This window comes from Felis catus, chromosome A2 (genome assembly GCF_018350175.1).
Source record: "Felis catus isolate Fca126 chromosome A2, F.catus_Fca126_mat1.0, whole genome shotgun sequence".
Lineage (NCBI taxonomy): Eukaryota > Metazoa > Chordata > Mammalia > Carnivora > Felidae > Felis > Felis catus.
Window position 1 is genome coordinate 33,894,819 of NC_058369.1, and position 21,155 is coordinate 33,915,973.

Sequence of the window (21,155 nt, forward strand, 5' to 3'; positions counted from 1 at the left end):
CATTAAAATTTTTTTAAAATTAACGTTTATGTATTTTTGAGAGAGAGACAGAGTGCAAGTGGGGGAGGGGCAGACAGAGAGGGAGACACAGAATCTGAAGTAGGTTCCGGGCTCTGAGCTGTCAGCACAGAATCTGACATGGGGCTTGAACTCACGAACCGTGAGATCATGACCTGAGCCGAAGTCCTTCACTTAACCAGTTGAGCCACCCGGGCGCCCCTGTGTGGCAATCTGTTACAGCAGTAATAGAAAATGAGTACAGAGCTCAATTAGCGAATGATATGTGTTTTGAACACCACTGCACGGTGTCGTCAGGAAAACAGTGACTTGTTGTTTAAGAATGGTCTCTACCCACCTGGAGAACCTGATCAAGTCCCCTGAGCCTCCAGAGCTTTAGTTTCCTCATCTGTTAAATAAGGGGATTGAATACGAGTGGTGGCTCCAAACACTGTATTTTCCATCATGACATGCTTGACGGAGCATGTTCCCATGTGCGAAGCATCAGTGGGTATCATCTAGGTCTGGGGAAATTTCTGCTCTTCTCCTGATAGCATTCTTTCCTCTCCCCGTCAAGAAGTCAACTCAGGATACAAGTGATGTTCTGACAAGGATCACTTTCCACGTATTCCAATTTATTGAGCTTAGATGCAAGGCTTGAAAATTTATGTATTTATGTTCTAATTTTATAAAAGCCACAGAATTTTATTATTATAAAGCCTGATGAGAAATATATCACACATTATAAATGTCAGCAGTGAATTATTGCTGTTAGTGCCACAATGCTAACTATAGTGGGGATGGTGATTTAGATGGTGGCCATGTTCTTCCCTGCACTGAAATTAAATCATTTTAGGAATTGAAGACCGGCCTGAATTCGTTGACGGTGAACCACTTGCAGCTAAGAAGGTGGAAAGAAGGTGAAGGGGGAAAAATGTTTTTTAAACCTTAAAAAAAGAAATCAATCTCTCCCCCATTCCGTGGCCTACACCATTGGACCAAACCACCGGAACCAAATCTTGATGTGGTAATATGTTATTATACTTGTAATTATTTAATTAGGAAGTAACACACAAAACTCCATCCTAACTTTGTGCAGGAAGCAAGCGTCCAGGGTCACCTAGTAATTCTTAATGACCTTCCTATTGAATAAAAGCAAAAAAAAAAAAAAAAAAAAAAAGTCAACAAGGAAACCGATCGATGTTGATAACAGCCCCGCCTGAGTCATCTATTTGATGACCCAAGAGCTGTTTTGCGTTAAAGAGCTGTGCCAGGAACATAGCTCTATATCTGCACATTTCAATATCTTCAAGGCGGTACGATTTGAGTTAGGCATCCTGGCACAAAGCATGTGAATTTCTAGGAAATGAGACAGTGTGTTGTTGAGAGAGAAATCCTTACATAGGGGCAATGGAGCAGCATTGGCTAAGGCCGTGGGTTCTGGGATCACACATCCCTGGGCATACGTCCCAGCTCTGTCACTTACTATGGGACTGACACCAGGCCAGGTACTTACCCTCTCCCAACTTCAGTAACCTCTTCTGTAAAACAATGGCCCATAGTGCCTTCTTCCCATTCCCCCGGTTTAGGCTGATACCTGGTGGGGAGTAAGGACCCGATGTCAGCTCTGGCTACTGTTAATAAAACCACAGACACCTCGAGGAAAAACCTACCAAGTGGACCAGAGTGTTTCTTGCCATGCATCATTTTAATCAAATTCCGTGCTTACTTTGTAAGCTAATAGTGCATTTCTACACAAAATTTCAAACCCTGCATCTAGGCTTTGAATTGTCTTTTTGGAATTCTGTATAGTTTGACTTTCATGTCATTTCCTTCTTTCAATTCCGATCTTTGGAATTTTTTAATTGAATCAGACTTTTTGAGGACAGGTTTAGACTAGGCCCTCCTGGCCCAGAGTTCAAAGCAAGGGATGTGTTCGTCATTGGGATTCTCAGGTGTCCAGGGTAGAAAGGAAGACCTTCCCTCCCAGTCTGCAGTGACCTGAGAGGTACACAATGAAGAATACAGATACACAGCAGGGGAAATGCTTTTGTTTTCAGGCTCATGATATTGGTAGTTTTAAACAGATAATTGGGCCAGGAGATCAGAGAATAACACGAGGGGTCACTGGTCAAATGACTCAAAGTAGTTGCCTCCCTTTCTGTTAGCACCTGCACACAGAACTGGGAAGGCACAGGGATGGGTACTAACACTTGCTTTGCCACAAATAGGTATTTGACCAAGTCATTTGCCCTTCCTGGGCCTCAAATGTCTCCTCTGCCAAATGAAGAAGGCAAGCTAGATCAGTGCTTCCCACTCTAGCAGGCACAAAACACCGGTAGTATGCGACAGAGTTTGGGTAATTTTGTTACGTACGTACTTTAAGATTTGCTTGGAAAATATACTAAGCCTATCAGACCCATGATTTCATGGATGCTATTGCTTAAAACAAGGCTAAAAATGTGTAGGTTTACAAAGAAGAAGAAAAATGTACGTTATATCAGGCACTGGTCTGATTTCCTAAGATGTGTATCCCAGCTGATGAGATTGACTGAAGTGATGAGATTGACTGAAGTGAAGTCATGTTATTTTCTATGTTCTGTTTTGCTTTGACATTTAGGGGCCTTGCAGAACCAGGTGGGAACTGCCTCTCCCCAGGTTAGCTAATTCCTAGAAAGAGCAAACAACTTGCCAGAATGCACACCTTTGATATGCAAACCAACTCATTCTGAGTCCAAAACCCCCATTCACTTCCTTTTATCAGTCTTCTGCAGTCCGGGACACTATTCCCCTGTCCTGTATCACCCGAGGGCATCGCACCAGACAACTAGGGACCACCTTGTAGTCAAGAGGCCCCTGAAATTAGTCACACTATCCAATACTAAACCTGATCAGTTTATCCACCCTGACTTGCCCATTCCTTCCCAAGAAAACAACAGTAAGGCTCTGGTCCATGCTTTCCCCTCACTCTCTGCCTCCTGCCCACCCTGGGGCTTCCCCAGATAGCCTTGTATGGTGTGGCATGTCTCTTTCTTTCTTTCTTTCTTTCTTTCTTTCTTTCTTTCTTTCTTTCTTTCTTTCTTCTTTCTTTCTTTTTCTTTCATTGTTTTATTTTTGAGAGCGCATAAGTGGGGGAGGGGCAGAGAGAAGAGGACAGAGGACCCAAAGCAGGCTCCACGCTGACAGCAGAGAGAGACTGACACAGGGCTCGAACTCACAAACCGTGAGATCATGACCTGAGCGAAAGTCGGATGCTCAACCAACTGAACCACCCAGGGGCCCCAAACTGTCTTTCCAAGGGCAGTCGTCTCTGATCTGTTGGCCTCACCATATTAGAATACAAACAAAATCCCAGCACACTCTAAAATGTGGTGGAAGAACACCTTTGGTCTATTCTTAACTAGTTTTGAAGAACTTTTAATTCATCATCCTGTGGGCTGGCTCCTCCTCTGCCTGAAAAATTGTCCTGTTACAGAAGGTAGATTGCAGAGGATGGGAGAAGGAGGGAATGGGCATGAAGGCTACTGGGTACTGGGATTCTTTTGGGGGGTGACTGAATATCGTGCTACGAGATAGTAGTGTTGTTTGCACCACTTTGTAAATATACAGTGAAACCCTGGTTTGCGAGTAACATGTTCTGAGAACGTTCCACAAGATAAGCAAATGTCTCTAATCCATTTTAACCTCATATACAAGCGACGCCTTGCAGTACGAGTAGTACGTGCCACCGAATGTCACACGATCACAACTGAGCCAATGGTTCTTGAAATGCGCTTTGATAGCCAAGTGCTTTGGATCACAAACATGTTGCTGCAATGAATTATGCTCACAAATCAAGGCTTTACTGCATTAAGAAACTGTACCCTTTAAAAGGTTACTTTTGTGGTATGTGAACTACAGCTCAATTTTTTTTTTTAGCTCTACTTCATTTCTTTTCAAGTATAAATTAACATACAGTCTTATACTGATTTCAGGTGTACAACACACGGATTTGACAATTCTAGGCATCAGGGCTGACCATGATAAGTGTGGTCACCGACTGTCAGCATACAATGTTATTTCCGTATTCTGGACTATATTCCCAATGCTGTACTTCCCATTTCTGTGGCTGACTTGTTTTATAACTGGCAGTTTGTACCTCTCAGTCCCTTTTATCTATTCTGCCCACCACCAACCCTCTGGCAACCACCAGTTCTCTGTATTGAGAGTCTGGCGTCTTGTTTCGTTTTGTTTAGTTACAGCTCAGTTTTTAAAAATTGCCCTCTTGACCACATTTCCTCTCCTTCTGCCTAATGCGTCTGTGTCCTGCGAGATTCAGTTTCGATGGGGAGTCACCTCCAAAGCTGTCACATGCCTTGCCTTTAGTAACTACAGCTCGTCCTGCTGTGTTTTCATTACCAGTCTATACTGGGGAGTGGGGGAGCGGGGGTGCGGGTTAAGAAAAAGAAACACGTGGGGAGACCCTGCTTGTCGAACTCACTGTGTAACACTCCCTCCTGCTCTCCTCCTCCCCACTCTGGATCTGAGAAGTTGTCGGCAAATCCTAGTTTAATTTCAGCAAAATGCAATCCCAAATGTGTGATTTTCTGGTGTGACTTTTCCCACACTTTTCTCTGGGCCTTCTAAATTAAACAAACACACACACACACACACACACACACACACACACACGAGAGAAGGGACTCTTTGTTTTCCTGTTGGGGGCACTGCTTTTTAAAGATTCAGGGACAGATGAGCCTGGCGTGAAGCGGGCTCCAAGTCCTATCTTTTCTTTTAATTTATGCTGGAAAAGATGACGATTTCATGTTAAAGGGCCTGTGACTTTGGAAAACAGCCCCAATCCACAAGTATCCATCTGAAAGGCCACACTTCCCATTTAAACACTTGAGGCAGGTGCTGACTCTTGAAAAGATGAACTGAGAGTTTTGATCGCTGGTTTCATCAGCCTGTTAATTCGTTCCCGAGGAGAGGAACACCAACCTATCTCTACTTATCTGTCCATATCTTGTCTATGCTAATTGTTTGTTATCTTCTTCTTTGAAAGGGTACAGCAAACCCCCTCACGACAGAAATCCTGATTAACTGTAATGGTGCCCTGAAGATAAGACAAGACTCTCCCTGAACTCCCTTCACTGAGGTAAAAAAGAGAGAGAGACAGAGAGAGAGAGAGAGAGCACCAAACCACGATCTCCTCGAAGAGCAGGCTCGTTTAGTAGCCTGGCGGGTGGGTAGAGTCCAAGGAGGTGAAGGAGACCTCCAGGGTGTTCACTCTTTCCCCCCAAGGTAGGAAGATTCTAGTGCTTCCCAAACTGTAAAGTGCACGCAAATCACCTGACACCTTGGTAAAATGCAGATTCCTGTACGGCAGATCTGGATAGAGCCTGAGATTCTGCATTTCTTTTCTTTTCAAGTTTATTTATTCATTTTGAGAGAGAGCGAGTGAGCACGCAAGCATGTGAGCCAGTGGGGGAGGGGCAGAGAGAGAGAGAGAGAGAGAGAGAATCCCAGGCAGGCTCTGCACTGTCAGCACAGAGCCAAATGTGGCGCTCGATCTCCCGAACCTCAAGATCATGGCAGAACTGAAACCAAGATTCGGACGCTTAACCGACCAAGCCGCTCAGGTGTCCCAGAGGTTCTGCATTTCTTTTTTTATTTTATTTTATTTTATTTTATTTTATTTTATTTTATTTTATTTTATTTTATTTTATTTTATTTTATTTATTTTATTTTACTTTACTTTATTTTATTTTATTTTATTTATTTTATTTTATTTTACTTTACTTTATTTTATTTTATTTTATTTTATTTTATTTTTTTCAATATATGAAGTTTATTGTCAAATTGGTTTCCATACAACACCCAGTGCTCATCCCAAAAGGTGCTCTCCTAAATACCCATCACCCACCGTCTCCTCCCTCCCACCCCCCATCAACCCTCAGTTTGTTCTCAGTTTTTAAGAGTCTCTTATGCTTTGGTTCTCTTCCACTCTAACCTCTTTTTTTTTTTTTTCCCTTATGTGGATCCTGAGAAACTTAAGAGATTCTGCATTTCTAACAAGCTTCCAGGTGACCTTGATGCCGCTGGTCCAGAGGCCACACTGAGTACCAAGGAGAATCTCTGATTTCCCAAGTATTGTTAAAACCTAGATTCAAAACAAGTTTCTGAAAGATGACTTTCTGGGGTTCTTTCTTGCTGGTCCTAGATAAATATCGACAACAGCAATAGTAATCACCAAAAAAACAATCTGACATTCACGGAGCGCTTAGTGGGTGCAAGCAAGCCTCGTCTGACTGTTACCATCTTGTGAGAGGGCTGTCTGTGGCTTAAAGAAACAAAAGAATTTGTTCGGGTTCTCACTGCTCCTAAGTTACACAGCACTAACTCAAACACTGGCTCTTCAGGTGGGCTCTTATATATGACCGTCTTTCATTTTCCAATGTCTTATTGCGGGTTCAGCGGGGTTGAGCATGTAAAGTTTGACCTTTGCTTTCAAAAGGAGTATTTTCCTGGTGCGACAGAACTAAGCCAATAGTGCAAAGCTACCCATGAAATCAGATGGGAGGTGCAGGCAGACAATGAGTGATATGTAGGCAAAAACTCACCCGATAATGACCTGCCGGCTTAGTCTGCACTGATAACAAAATGTTTTCCCCTGTGACTATTTTTTCTACCTTGCAAAGCAGATGCTTAGATTAGGAGAGCGTTGCCACCATACTATAGGTTTATCCAAAATTGGTGAAGAGGTAAGAAAAAAATGTACCTGGTATATATTTTTAAGTCAAAATTACGTTGTTTTCCTTGAGCACAAACCAAAATGCTTGGATGGGACACTGAAAGAACAGTTGCTAAAGGAACTAGTAGTTTGAACTTCATCAAAAATTAAAAATTTCTACACTTCCGATGGCACAGATGAGCCACAAACCGAAAGAAAATATTTGTAAATCATCTCTCTGGTAAAGGACTCGTATCCTTACAAGTCAATAATAACCCAATTAATGTCCAATACATCTGAATAGACATTTTACCAAAGTAGACCTATGATAACCAGTAAGTACATGAAAGGTGTCAATACCATGAAGCATAGGGAAACGCAAGTTAAAACCACAGTGAGATACACATTCGCACTCATTAGAGTGGCTGTAATAAAAAAATATAATATGATAAGTATTGACAAGAGTTTGGAGAAACTCTGATACATTGCTGGTGTGAATGTAAAATGGATCAATTACTTTGGAAAAACAGTTTCAGTCATGCAAAGGATTTTGTTTCCTTGTAATTTCCTTGTACATTGAAATGCCATTTTGGTGGTAAATTTCACACGCTGTGTCCTTGTTTTTTTTTTTTCTTTAACAGAGTTCTCTATAGGCCTCGTTTTGTTTTGTTGTTTTTAACACTTTTTTAAAAGTGTTAATTTATTTTTGAGAGAGAGACAGAGCACGAGCAGGGGAGGGGCAGAGAAAGAGGGAGACCCAGAATCTGAAGCAGGCTCCAGGCTCTGAGCTGTCAGCACCGTGGGGCTCGAACTTGCAGAGTGGGAGATCATGACCTGAGCCAAAGTTGGACACTTACATGACTGAGCCACCCAGGCACCCCTGTTGTGGTTGTTTTTAAAAAAATTTTTTTAAAGTTCATTAATTTTTGAAGGAGAGAGAGACAGAGTGTGAGTGGGGGTGGGGGCAGAGAGAGAGGGAGGCACAGAATCTGAAGCAGACTCCAGGCTCTGAGCTGTCAGCACAGAGCCCGCGGGGCTTGAACCCACAAACTGCAAGATCATCACCTGAGTTGAAGTCAGATGCTCAATGGACTGAGCCACCCAGGCACCCCTTGCTGTTGTTGTTTTTAAATGTTTATTTACTTGCGAGAGTGAGCACATGTTCACATGCACTAGTGGGGGATTGGCAGAGAGAGAACGAGAGAGAGAATCCCAAGTAGGCTCCTATCTGTCAGCCCAGAGCCCCATACGGGGCTCATACTCCCCAGCCGTGAGATCATGGCCTGAGCCGAAATCAAGGGTCAGACGCTTACCCAACTGAGCCACCCAGATGCCCTAGTGTCTTTTGATGTAAAGAATTTTTTAATCCAAAATATTTAAAATTCTCTAGTTTATAATAGCCAAATTATGGAAACAGCCCAAGTGTCCAACAACTGATGAATGGATACAGAAGATGCGGTATCTATATACAATGGGATATTACTTAGCCATAAAAAAGAATGAAATCTTGCCATTTGTAATGACATGAATGGATCTAGAGAGTATAATGTGAAATAAGTCAGCCAGAGAAAGATAAATACCATATGATTTCACTCCTATGTGGAATTTAAGAAACAAAACAAACAAAGAAACAAAGAGGCAAACCAAAAAACATTCTCTTAACTATAGAGAACAAACTGGTGGCTACCAGAAGGATTGGGGGTGGGGAGGATTGGTAAAACAGGTGATGGGCATTAAGGCGTGCACTTGTCGTGATGAGCACTGGGTGAAGTGCTGAATCACGATCTCGTGCACCTGAAACTAATATGACACTATGTTAACTCTACTGGAATTAAAGTTTAAAAACATATTTTAAGTCCTTTAAAAAGTGAAATAACTAAACTTAGATCTTTTTTGTTGTTGCACCTTCTGTTAACCTTATTTATCACAAGCATCGGTTCCTACCCCCAAACTCTGAGTAGTTGATTTTAAAAATCAGCTTTTAAAGTTTGTTTTAACCTGTTAATATTTGTTCATTTTAATTTGCACTTTGTCTTTTAAATTTAACAGATTTTTAAAACATTTTAGAATAGAAGCCGTTTGTAAATATTTCAAGATTTCATAGTTACTTTGATATCCTTTCGTAGTAAGATGTGTGCATATTTGTATGTGCTTGTGTTTATTAATTTCCCCTCTCTGTCTTCATTCTTTCCTAAGTCATTTTTATATAGGATGTGTTGTGCTGGTTAACTTTGCAATTGAGTGCAGACATTTCATAATAAGATCCAGAAGGACCGGAGGAATAGCCCTCAGCACAAATGAAGTGACTTTCTCTGCTTGCCTCTGGGAAGGGGGTGAATATGCTTGTGGCTGTATGGCATCTGGTTGCATGATGTTAGCTGGAAATCGTTTTTTAAAAATGTAAGTACAAGAAGGAGTGCTGGACAGTGAAAAAAGTGAGATGTAGTAGAGCCTTACTTGTTCGGCGGCTCCTCCCTTTCTGATGGGGGAATGGCCGATGGCACGTGCTCCACCTCCTGCAACAGAGTCAGAGAGAGATGACAGATTGTCCTGCTCTCCTCCCTCTGGACGCCAGAATGATTGCAGGTGAGCCCGGAGCAGCCAATGGGCTTTGAATCGTGGTTGAATATCCCAAGAAGAGTCTTCGTGTTCATTCACGGCAGTCTGTTCCTGTCTTAGGGCTGGGGTGCTAATGCTGCTCCCTCTGCCCCCATTGTTCTGTTCCCAGCCCTCTCCGACCTCCTCCTTGACTTTCAGGTCTCTGGTCAGAGGTCACGTCCCTAAAATAACTACTCCATCTGCCTTCTCTGACTCCATTTTTCTCTACGGCATGCATCACTACCTAGAATTATTGTTTATTTTTTTCCTACTAAAATGTATTCTCCATGAGGATATACACATTCTGACTTGGGGCAGAATGGCTCAGTTGGTTAAGTGGCTCAGTTGGTTAAGTGTCTGACTCTTGCTTTAGGCTCAGATCATATCTCATGGTTCATGGGTCCGAACCCCATGTCGGGCTCTGTGCTGACAGTGTGGAGCCTGATTGGGATTCTCTCTCTCTCTGTGCCTCCCCTGCTTGCTCTCTCTCTCTCTCTCTCTCTCAAAATAAATAAATAAACTTAAAAAAACAAAACAAAACATTCCATCTTGTTCCCCACTTTATCCGCAGGGTCCAGAATAGTACACAGCACAAATGAGTGCCCAGTACCCTTTTGTTAAGTGAATACATAGGAAAACTAGCCTGGTGCATTTGAATGAAACTGGTTAAGCTGCAATGAATTAGTAACAGTTTTCTTGGGGTGATTTGAATCTTGAGTGAGTGACACGAAGGTGAGCGTATGATTGGAGTTCACTCTCCAGCAGTGACACGATTCCTGTGTTAACTTACGAAGTTAAGTTAGGGAGTTGTTATAAAGCATGAACATTTAGTTGTACAGACTCTAATTTAAAATGGCATCTGCCTGTAGGCTCTACGACAGTCTCTGACAACTTCCCCTTAGACGCATATAAAAACTAAAAAAAAAAAAAAAAAAAGATAGACACCAGCCCTGAGAGACGATCAGGTGCAGAATATCAGAGGAATTCTCACCAACTATAAATTAAATGGCGCGCAGTATTGGGAAATCCACTCACGGTTCTCTCATGAAACAGTACCACCTGCTTCCTCAAAAGAAAGGAAGAAACACTTCGTTCGTAATTAATTGACAGAGCAATTAAAAAAGCAAAAATAAAACATATACCTACAAGGAATTGCAGAGAAAAGTTTAGCAATTAAAGGGTGAGTAAAATTTTTCTGGCAAATGTAAACAGAAAGGCTCAGAGATGGCAAAATTATTTTCTGACAATTTATTTTTTTTTTCAACGTTTATTTTTATTTTTGGGACAGAGAGAGACAGAGCATGAACGGGGGAGGGGCAGAGAGAGGGGGAGACACAGAATCGGAAACAGGCTCCAGGCTCCGAGCCATCAGCCCAGAGCCTGACGCGGGGCTCGAACTCACGGACCGCGAGATCGTGACCTGGCTGAAGTCGGACGCTTAACCGACTGCGCCACCCAGGCGCCCCATTTTCTGACAATTTAAAATCTGGGACAGTGGGGCACCCGGGTGGCTCAGTCTGTTGAGCCTCTGACTTCAGCTCAGGTCATGATCTCACAGTTCTGAGTTGGAGCCCCGCATCAGGCTAGTGCTGTCAGCACAGAGCCTGCTTTTCTGTCCCCCTCTCTCTCTGCCCCTTCCCTGCTCGCTTTCTCTCTGAAAAATAAGAAGATTCAACAGGTCTTTTGTATACAGAAACTATACCCTCCTCTTGGATATCCATTAATGTTTTAAAAAACTGACCAGGTGTTAGCACACTGAGAAAATAACTTCCCCAAATAAAAATACATCAAGTATCTTGAACATAGTGCGATAAAATTAGAGATAAAGAATAAATGTATGTTATAAATCTTAGCAGTAAATAAAAATACTTTCCCCCAGGGGTGCCTGGGTGGCTCCGTCGGTTGAGCGTCCGACTTTGGCTCAGGTCATGATTTCACGGTTGGTGAGTTCGAGCCCCGCGTCGGCCTCTGGGCTGACAGCTCAGAGCCTGGAGCCTGCTTCGGACTCTGTGACCCCCCTCTCTCTACCTCTCCCCCACTTGTGCTCTGTCTCTCAAAAATAAATAAATGTAAAAAAAATAAAAAAAAAATACTTTCCCCCAAAATATTGAGGTAAAGAAGAAACAAAAAGCACATATTTACTGGCAATTAAGAAATTAATGAGAAGAGAATATCTTCAGAAAACCAGGAAGCCCAAACCATTAGCAAAATTATTGGCTTAAATATGTTCATCATGAAATAAGAAAGAATAAAAGTAAATGAAGTGAACCAAGTGTTTATAAAAAGGGGGAAAAAATAAGGTGAGTGTTCGCCACAAAAACTTATCAAAATGACAAAACATCCATATCTAAAATAGAAGAAAAAATAACAAATACTACAGCAAAAACTGGTGGATTTGGCCAAGAAGAGCCATACAATTGACAAATAATTCTATGGGCTTAAAAATAAAAACAACGCAAAATAGACAAATCTTGGGAAATTTTTACCTAGGACAAAAAGAGGAGAAAATACAACAAATACAATTTCAAAGGAAAACAGAGCAAAGAAAAAGAGATGCCCTTTCTTTTAAGGTGTTGGCGGATTTCAAAGAAATGAATGTTTTTCTGAGAGAATATCCAATCACCAAATAATCATGAAAAAACAGAACTGTTTGTCAGAAAATCGTCTCTAATATAACTTCGGAGGCCAAACAAATGAGGTTTTCAAACTTTCAAGAAATAGGTAATTCCTACGTTTAATGCATAAAATTTTCCAGAGTAAGATAACCACGATTGCCATAACATAATACTACAGACCGAGTGGCTTAAACAATGGAAATTTGTTTTCTGACAGTTGTGAGCGCTGGGAGTCCAAGGTCAAGGTGGTGGCCGTGCTGGTTTCTCTTGAGGCCTCTGTCCTTGGCTTACAGAAGGCCCCCTTCTTACTGTGTCCTCCCCTGGCCCTTTCTCCGTGCCAGACTCCTCGTGTCTCTTTCTCTTCTTACCAACACACTAGTCCTATCTGATTAGGGCCACAACCTCAGGACCTCATTTGACCTTCCTCACCGCCCTAAAGGCCCAGTCTCCAAATACAGTCCCGTGGGGGTGAGAGTTTCCTTGTACAAATTTTGGGGAAACCCAAGCCAGTCCATAAGGGATGGAATTACAGATAAAAAGAGAAACCTGAGGGGCGCCTGGGTGGCGCAGTCAGGTAAGCGTCCGACTTCAGCCAGGTCACGATCTCGCGGTCCGTGAGTTCGAGCCCCGCGTCAGGCTCTGGGCTGATGGCTCGGAGCCTGGAGCCTGTTTCTGATTCTGAGTCTCCCTCTCTCTCTGCCCCTCCCCTGTACATGCTCTGTTTCTCTCTATCCCAAAGATAAATAAACGTTGAAAAAAAAAATTAAAAAAAAAAAAGAGAGAAACCTGAAATTTATAGTTCTGTCTTAGGACATATATGAACAGTTAAGTCATCAGTAGTAACAATGAATATTCTTTAACACTTCGCAGTCCATAAAACTTGCTCATTTATATTATCTCTCGGATCACTCCAGTGCCATCTCGTCACTGAGGGTTTCTCTGAGTAGCACCTCCCTGGATCCTGTGCTATTAGGTCCGTGTAATAGGGCCATTGCTCTGTAACTCACTTCCTGGATTGATTTTTCTTTTGAACACTTAGCATCATCCACTGTATTTATTTGTGTTGTTAGTTACTGCCTGTCCCTTCCATTAGAAAAGGCTTCCTGAGGGCAGACTGCATCTGTATTGTGCCCTACTGTACCTCCGCACCTAGAACATAGGCGCATAGTAGGTGATCAAAACATTGTTACAGGAAAGAGTAAGGCGTCACGTCACCTCTCAATTAACCATGTGGCTATGTAGGTGGTGCAGGAGCTGTTAACAGATGAGGGACCAGACGTTCACAGGAGCGTAGGTGAGGGGTTCTGATTTCCTGTCCTGTATACTCTTCTCGTCATCGGACAGGACAGTCTTCACGACTCACATTCTTGTCTGAGATGATTATATAAACGTGTTTTCTTTGGGGAGAAAAGCGTCATCGAGATAGAATTCACATGCCATATCACTCATCCATTTCAAGTATACAATTCACAGGTGCCTGGGTGGCTCAGTTGGTTAAGCGACCAATTCCAGTCATGATCTCACGGTTTGTGGGTTCGAGCCCCACATCGGGCTCTGTGCTGACAGCTCAGAGCCTGGAGCCTGCTTCAGATTCTGTGTCTCCCTCTCTCTCTGCCCCTTCCCCACTTGCTCGCTCTCTCTCTCTCTCTCTCTCTCAAAAATACACATTAAAAAACATTTAAAGTATACAATTTAATGGGTTTTAATACACCCACAGAATTGTGCAAGCATCACCACAACCAATTTCAGCACATTTTTTTTTTATCCTGAAAAGAAATACCCTTTTAGGTGGCACACTTCAATTCCTCCATCAACCAGCTCTAGGCAACCGTTAATGACGAGTTGCCTTCCCCCTGAACTCATCTCCCTCCCTCTGCTCTGGCCACACTGCCCCTCCACTGTCCCTCCTACTTGCTCCCTTCTTCCTGTGATCCTCTCCCCACCTGCTCTAGTCCCGGCTGACTCCTTGTTGTCATCATATCTCAGCTTCCTCTGGGTCTTCTGAGTGTCTTCTAGAAACTGAAAAGTGCACAGCCACCCTGCCCAAGCTTCAATCCAAGCTCTGTTAGCCTGACAACTGTGTGACTTTAGGAGAGCCTCCTTCTCTGTTTCAGTTTGTTTTTCTGTACAAGGGGACAATAATGGTGCCTCCGAGGATTAAATGAGCTATTATGTGAAAACTGCTTAGCACGCTGTCTGGCATATAGTCAGCACCATGTTCATATCATCACCATTACCATCTCCACTTCCACCGTTGTTATTATTAACCATTTGGCTACAGGTATCAGGGAACTTGCAAGTAAAGTGTATCACTATTGATCCAACGATTCACTTTAAGAAATGTATTCTAGAGGCACCTGGGTGTCTCCGTCGGTTAAGCACCTAACTCTTGGTGGCAGCTCAGGTCATGATCTCGCAGTTTGTGGGATCCAGCTTCACGTTGGGCTCGGTGCTGACAGCTTGGAGCCTACTTGGGATTCTCTCTCTCCCTCTCTCTCTCTGCCTCTCCCCCGATTGCATGTGCACACTTTCTCTTTCTCTCTTTCCCTCTCTCCCAAAATAAATACATAAACTAAAAACGAGGCAACCTAAGTAAACAATTGGACAAGGACATAAGGATTTGTGGGCATCGTGGGATTAAAAATATTTTTTAAAAAGAGGAGTGGAAATTTTGAAACAGAGTGCATGTTGGTTAAAAAGCAATGGAATAATACACAGCCTTATTAAGACTTAACCTACACCGGGAATTCTCAACCTTTTCTTGTTCTATGGACCTCTCAGCCTGGAGAAACCTAATGGATACTTTCCTACAATAATGTTTTTAACTGTATAAAACAGAATACACAGGATTGCAAAGAAAACATTTATGTGAAAATAAAGCTATCAGACATTGAAAAACCTGTAATATATTAATAAATAGGATTCTTTGTATAGAGACAAATAAGATCTAGTAGGTCTAAGAGTTATAATTTTGAACTGCTGGTAAACAAAAATACACCAAGATATATGTGACAAGCTTGAGACAGATTTGCAGGTACAGCTAACATGACTGTGATTTCTTGCCTATATCAATAATTGGAAGAAATGTTAAATTTCAGTTGGAGTCTGTGAAAATAAAGATATAATCTTTTTCCACACCCAAATCCACAAACCCTCAGGTTTAAAAGCCATGATCTAGCTTATGGGTCCCCGGATGGTTTCTATAAAGGTCTAGATAATAAATATTACAGGTGCATCGGCCATACTTTCTTGGTCACAAATACAGTTGAAGAATGTGGGGAATAGGGGTGCTGACCTTCCTGCTGTCAAAAATCTGCATATAACTTAAAAAAAACTTTATTATTTTTTTAAATTTTTTAAAAAATGTTTATTTTTGAGACAGAGAGACAGAGTGTAAACAGGCGAGGGGCAGAGAGAGAGGGAGACACAGAATCCGAAGCAGGCTCCAGGCTCTGAGCTGCCAGCACAGAGCCCGATGCGGGGCTTGAACTCACACACAGTGGGATCATGAGCTGAGCCAAAGTTGGATGCTTAACTGACTGAGCCACCCAGGTGCCCCTAAAAGACTTCATTTTTAAGTATTCTCTACACCCAACATGGGGCTCGAACTTACGACCCTGAGATCAAGAGTAGCATGCTCTACTGACTGAGCCAGTCATGTACCCCCTGCATGTAACTTTGGACTCCCCAGAAACTTAACTAGTAATAGTCTACTGTTGACTTGAAGCCTTACTGGTAACAGTCGCTTAACACACATTTTATATGCTATATGTATCCTATACTATGTTTTTCAAATATAGAAAGCTAGAGAAAAGGAAATGTCATTAAGAAAATCATAAGGAGGAAAAATACATTCAGAGTGTTGTACTGTCTTAAAAAAAATTCACATATAAGTGGACTGCACAGTTCAAACCCTCGTTGTTCAAGGGTCAACTGCACTCAATATTGCCGTTGTAGTGAGAAAGCGATGTGTAAACAAATAGGTGTGGTTGTGTTCCGATGAAACTTTATTTCCTCGAACAGGTCGAGGGCCTGCTTTTGGCTTCTGGAACACGGTGTGCTGTCCCCAATCTGGAGTACTATTTTCTGACACAGAAGAATGTTCTTAAACTGCTAAGTGAAAAAAAAATCAATAATTTTTATTTGATACATAATTATGCACTGTCCCGTTGGTGAAAAAAGCATATCTCTATGTATGCCTTTGCGCATATGTATGCAGGGAGGTATGCATCTAGATACACAAGTCTGAACGACCAACAAAACTGTTAAGAGTGATTATTTCTGGGTGATGGGAATACGAACAATATTTTTTTTCCTTTATACCTTTCTATAGTCTCTCATTCCCCCCCCCATCAGTATGTATTCATTTTATAATGAGAAAAATAAGAATGAAAAAAGAATTAATTTCAGTGGGCTTTAAAAGCCCGAACTCACAAGGAACAGAAGCTCCCCCTTGGGTCCTCTTCATCACTTCTAAGTCCTTAAAGAGAATGAACTCACCGGCATCCTCTCACTGTCACAAAACAAATGCCAATACTGACAATGTTTTATGTGGTTCAGAACATTACCCTGAGGGGGCTCCTGGGTGGCTCAGTCGGTTGGGTGTCCGACTTCGGCTCAGGTCATGATCTCACTGTCCATGAGTTCGAGCCCCTCACTGGGCCCTCTGCTAACAGCTCAGAGCCTGGAGCCTGCTTCAGATTCTGTGTCTCCCTCTCTCTCTGCCCCTCCCCCCAGTAGCACTTTGTCTCTCTCTCTCAAAAATAAAATAAAAACATGGGGCGCCTGGGTGGCTCAGTCGGTTAAGCATCCGACTTCGCCTCAGGTCATGATCTCATGGTCCGTGAGTTCGAGCCCCAGCGTCGGGCTCTGTGCTGACAGCTGAGCCTGGAGCCTGCTTCGGATTCTGTGTCTCCCTCGCTCTCTGACCCTCCCCCATTCATACTCTGTCTCTCTCTGTCTCAAAAATAAATAAACATTAAAAAAATAAAAATAAAAATAAAAACATTAAAAAAATAAAATAAAACATCCTGAGAAGGGGATCCATTAGTTTTCTACAGACTTCCAGAGGGGTCCACGGAACAAGACAAAGTTAGTCTGTCTCCTGTAGGGTCTACACCAAGGATCCTGTTGCAACCCTCTTGGAGTTAAATGGCCCAAGTTTAATGTCTTCACTGCAGCCCTCAAAGGATTACAATCAAAGTCCACACAGACGCCAGCTCAGGACTTACAACTGGTAGGTCCTCTGTAAATGTAAAGCCACCCTCCTTCCCATCTGGTGGTCAATGGGACCTCCACTGGGCTGCGAAGATGGACATCTTGCCGAATGTTACCTCAGAACCCCGGGGGCCCCTCACTCTCCCCTCCAGCACGCTAACCATCAACATCTCTGAGATTTCTTGCGGTCTCCGGTGTCACTCCTGTGCTACTCATCCTAAAGAGGAAGAATACACCTCAAGTAACAGTGTACAGAATTTCCTTCAGCCCTCTCAAACCTAGGGAGCCAGAGAGCTTTAATGGGACCGCAGCCTCAGCAAGGTGAAGACCTTGGCCCCAGGCAACGCGGCCACAGCCAGCAGGGTAAGGAGCCTCATTTCCCACGATGCCTCTGGGGCTCACTCTTGTCCAGTCCCACCTCAACCCCCTCGGCCTATTTCTGACTCCTTGGCTATGCTCCAGCTCAGCCCTGGCTCAGAAAGCAGTCCCTCCCCCTTTTCTCAGTCATCCACCAAGGATCGGAGATCTCACGTCCTCAGGAGAAACATGTCTACGACCAGTTCATTCCATACAACCTTTTCCCTCTGCTGATGCCTTAAAATTTTTTTCTGAGCTTTATTAGAAGCATCTTAAAAATTTTACTTTTAATGTTTATCCATTTTTAAGAGAGAGAGAGAGAGAGAGAGAGAGAGAGAGAAAGCCAGCAGGGGAGGGGCAGAGAGAGAGGGAGACACAGAATCCGAAGCAGGCTCCAGGCTCTGAGCTGTCAGCACAGAGCCTGACACGGGGCTCGAACCCACGAACCGTGAGATCGTGACCTGAGCCGAAGTCAGACGCTTTACTGACTGAGCCACCCGGGTGCCCCTATCATAAGCATCTTATTATACATATCTTGATTTATTCGTTACCACTTAACGTAAAAAAGCAGACACACAATGTTTTAAAGACTACTCGAAACGGTCCCTGGGGTAGGAAACAGAAGGCTACCACTTACTAGTGACGCAATTTTGTTAAATCCCTCTTGGAGCCTCAAGTTGCTCAGTTCCCACTGCCCAAATGGGCATGATGGCTTGTAGGGTTCTGGAGAGGATTAACACAGATATTCTATGGGAAAATGTTTGTTGTAATTTTCCATAGCAGTTTGGGAAGCCCAATGCCTAAAGGAGTCAGGCAGCTAATGTAAAGGAGGGGAGGAGGCCAGAATGAGGCAGTAGGGGTTGGTGGGGACTACTGTGCTTGGGACAGGTTCCGTCTAAATGGACAGGCGTTGCTCAGCGGTGTCCAATTATGGCTATGCAGGAATGAGGACCCAGTACTGCTGGAGTTTAATTTTCAAAAAAGTTTTTCATGATGTTTATTTTTGAGATAAACATCTCAAAAATTGCATTTTGTCAGCATCGTGAACTGAGCCGAAGTCAGATGCTTAACCGACTGAGCCACCCGGGAGACCCTGGGATTTAATTTTCAAAGAGAAATCAGAAATAAAGACTCTTTGGGGCATCTGGGTCACTCAATCAGTTAAGCATGAGACTCCTGATTTCAGCTCAAGTAATGAGCTCATGGTTCATGAGATTGAGCCCCCAGTCAGCTCTGTACTGACAATGAGCGAACTTGCTTGGGATTCTCTCTCTCCGTCTCTCACTCTGCCCCTCCCCCATTTGTGTGTGTGTGTGTGTGTGTGTGTGTGTGTGTGCATGCACGCACACACACACACAGTCTCTCTCTCTCAAAATAAATAAACATTAAAAAAAAGAAACTGGGGCACCTAGTTGCTCAATTAAGTGTCCAATTTCGGCTCAGGTCATGATCTCACAGTCTGTGAGTTCGAGACCCACATTGGGCTCTGTGCTGACAGCTTACAGCCTGGAGCCTGGAGCCTGCTTCAGATTCTGTATCTCCCTCTCTCTCTGACCCTCTCTGGCTCACACTCTGCCTCTCTCTCTCATATAAACAAACACTAAAAAAAAAAAGAAATAAAGACTTTTTATGATATTTCTTGAGTTTTGAAACATTGCATTTGCCAAATACAACCCAGAGCCTTTCTTATAGAAAGCCAATTTACAACTCTGTGCTATGTTTGTGTACGTTGCGTTAAACTAGAACAGACATCTGGATTGGGTCCCTCAGTTATTTTCACTTCAGTGTTTTCTTCACTATGTGCTCTGTGAGTCTAAGGTGTTTTTCTCACCCCTCCTCAATAACATTGTAATGTTCTTGTGGGCAGTTCACATCTCCTGTACTGAAGTATCATTCAAACTGGGTTAATCATCTCCGTAAATAGTACTCGCTTGTTAGTTCTTCATATGGCTTTCTCTCTCTTTTTTTTTTTTTCGTGGTGAATATTTCTTTCTTTTTCTTTTTTCTTTTTTTTTAATATGAAATTTATTGTCAAATTGGTTTCCGTACAACACCCATTAAATTTCAGCATGAGTCAGCAACTGCCCGAGCTGCTTGTTAAAAATGCTGATTTGCCCCCTCCCCCGTTCATGCTCTGTCTCTCTCTGTCCCAAAAATAAATAAACGTTGAAAAAAAAAATTAAAAAAAAATGCTGATTTGCCTTATCACTTCTTTCCAAGGTATATGCCCAGGAGAAATGTGTACATATATCCATCAAAAGACATGTACAAGAATGTCCATAGCAGCTCAATTCATAATAGCTGGCGACAGACGTCTATCCAATTGTCCGTCAGTGTCAGAATAAATAAAAATAATCATTCACAACAAAAATCTATACGGCAATGAAAATGAATTAACTGCAACCATGTGCAAGAACGTGGATGGATCTCACAAATGTAATGTTGACCAAAGGAAGCTGGACACCCAAGAATATGCAGAGTGTGTTTCCATTTATGTAAATACAGAAATTGGCAGAACCCAATGTATGGGGTATAAGGATAATATCAGGATAACTGTTGGAGAGAGGCAGGGACAAAAGGGGACACCAGGCACTTCTGGGGTGCTGGCAGTATTTCTGGTTGCATGGACATGTGAAAATTCACTAAGCTGAACATCATTTATGCTTTTCTGTACATTACCACCTCAATGAAAACCTAACATGCTAATTCCAAGGCTGCACCCCACACTGACAGATGGGAGTCCCCAGGCATGACCAGAGCGGGTCATTGCACGACTTCCCTTTCGAGAAATACATTGCACTTGGAAGAGCACAGATTTATTCCTCCAAGGGGCTTCTGCAGGCACTCTTGGCTAACCCACCCAGCATGTGCATTTCCCAGCTTCTCTTGTGTATTTCTACATTTTACTGGATGCAAAAAGCGACATAAAATTAAGAGGCGTTATGGGTACATTCAAAGGCACTTGAGGGCATAGAGAGAGACAGCTCTGATAATGTGCCAGCTTATAAAATATGGCTAAATAAAATTAAAAGTTTATAGGGTGACTAAGAAACCATATCCCCGGGGAAAAAGTCAAGCGCTCACCGCCGCTGAAATCCAGCCGAATCCTGGCTTCCCTGGGGAAGGAGATTGGGTGGAGGCCAAGAAGCTCTGGGGCTTTCCTGGAAGGAAAAAAGGGGGAGGTTCTCTGACTGAGGTAGGGACAGGGAAGGACCAGCATTGTAGACATTTTGGGAGCTGCACTCTTGAGCTTTGTTTTTGTCAGTGTGGGAATGCTGAAGCTGAGAGATTTATTCAGGTCACATTTATTTACAATTTGTGCTCTTGCATTTAAGAATCCAGAAATAAACTGGATGTCAAAGGGACACCAAAAAGGAATCTTTTAATAAGCTACAGGAAGGCCCAGACTGCATATATGAGCTCCATCTTTGAATCCCCAGCACCTGACACCATGCCTGGCAGCTAAGAATCCTCACTAACTTCATTCATTCATTCCGCATCTATTTATGGAGTACTTACTTTAGGTTAGGTACCATTCTTATGGAGTTGAGACAAATAGAAGTCTCCCACCTCAAGGAGCTTAGAGTCTAAATGACGGGAGATCAGCCAATTCATCAGAGATACAGGATGTTCCACGGTGGGAAGTTCGAAAAAATAAA

At 42.8% G+C, this 21,155-nt stretch overlaps 1 long non-coding RNA gene across 1 annotated transcript in view; it reads right to left on the reverse strand.

Moving 5' to 3' along the window:
- Positions 1-20,785, reverse strand: part of LOC123383740 — a 28,693-nt gene extending 7,908 nt beyond the window's left edge. Inside the window, exons 1-2 of the long non-coding RNA XR_006593881.1 lie at positions 20,581-20,785; positions 1,514-1,594 (exon numbers count right to left, since the gene is read on the reverse strand). This is a non-coding gene — a long non-coding RNA (uncharacterized LOC123383740). The remainder of the gene's footprint in view (positions 1-1,513; positions 1,595-20,580) is intronic.
- Between the last annotated feature and the right edge of the window lie 370 nt (positions 20,786-21,155).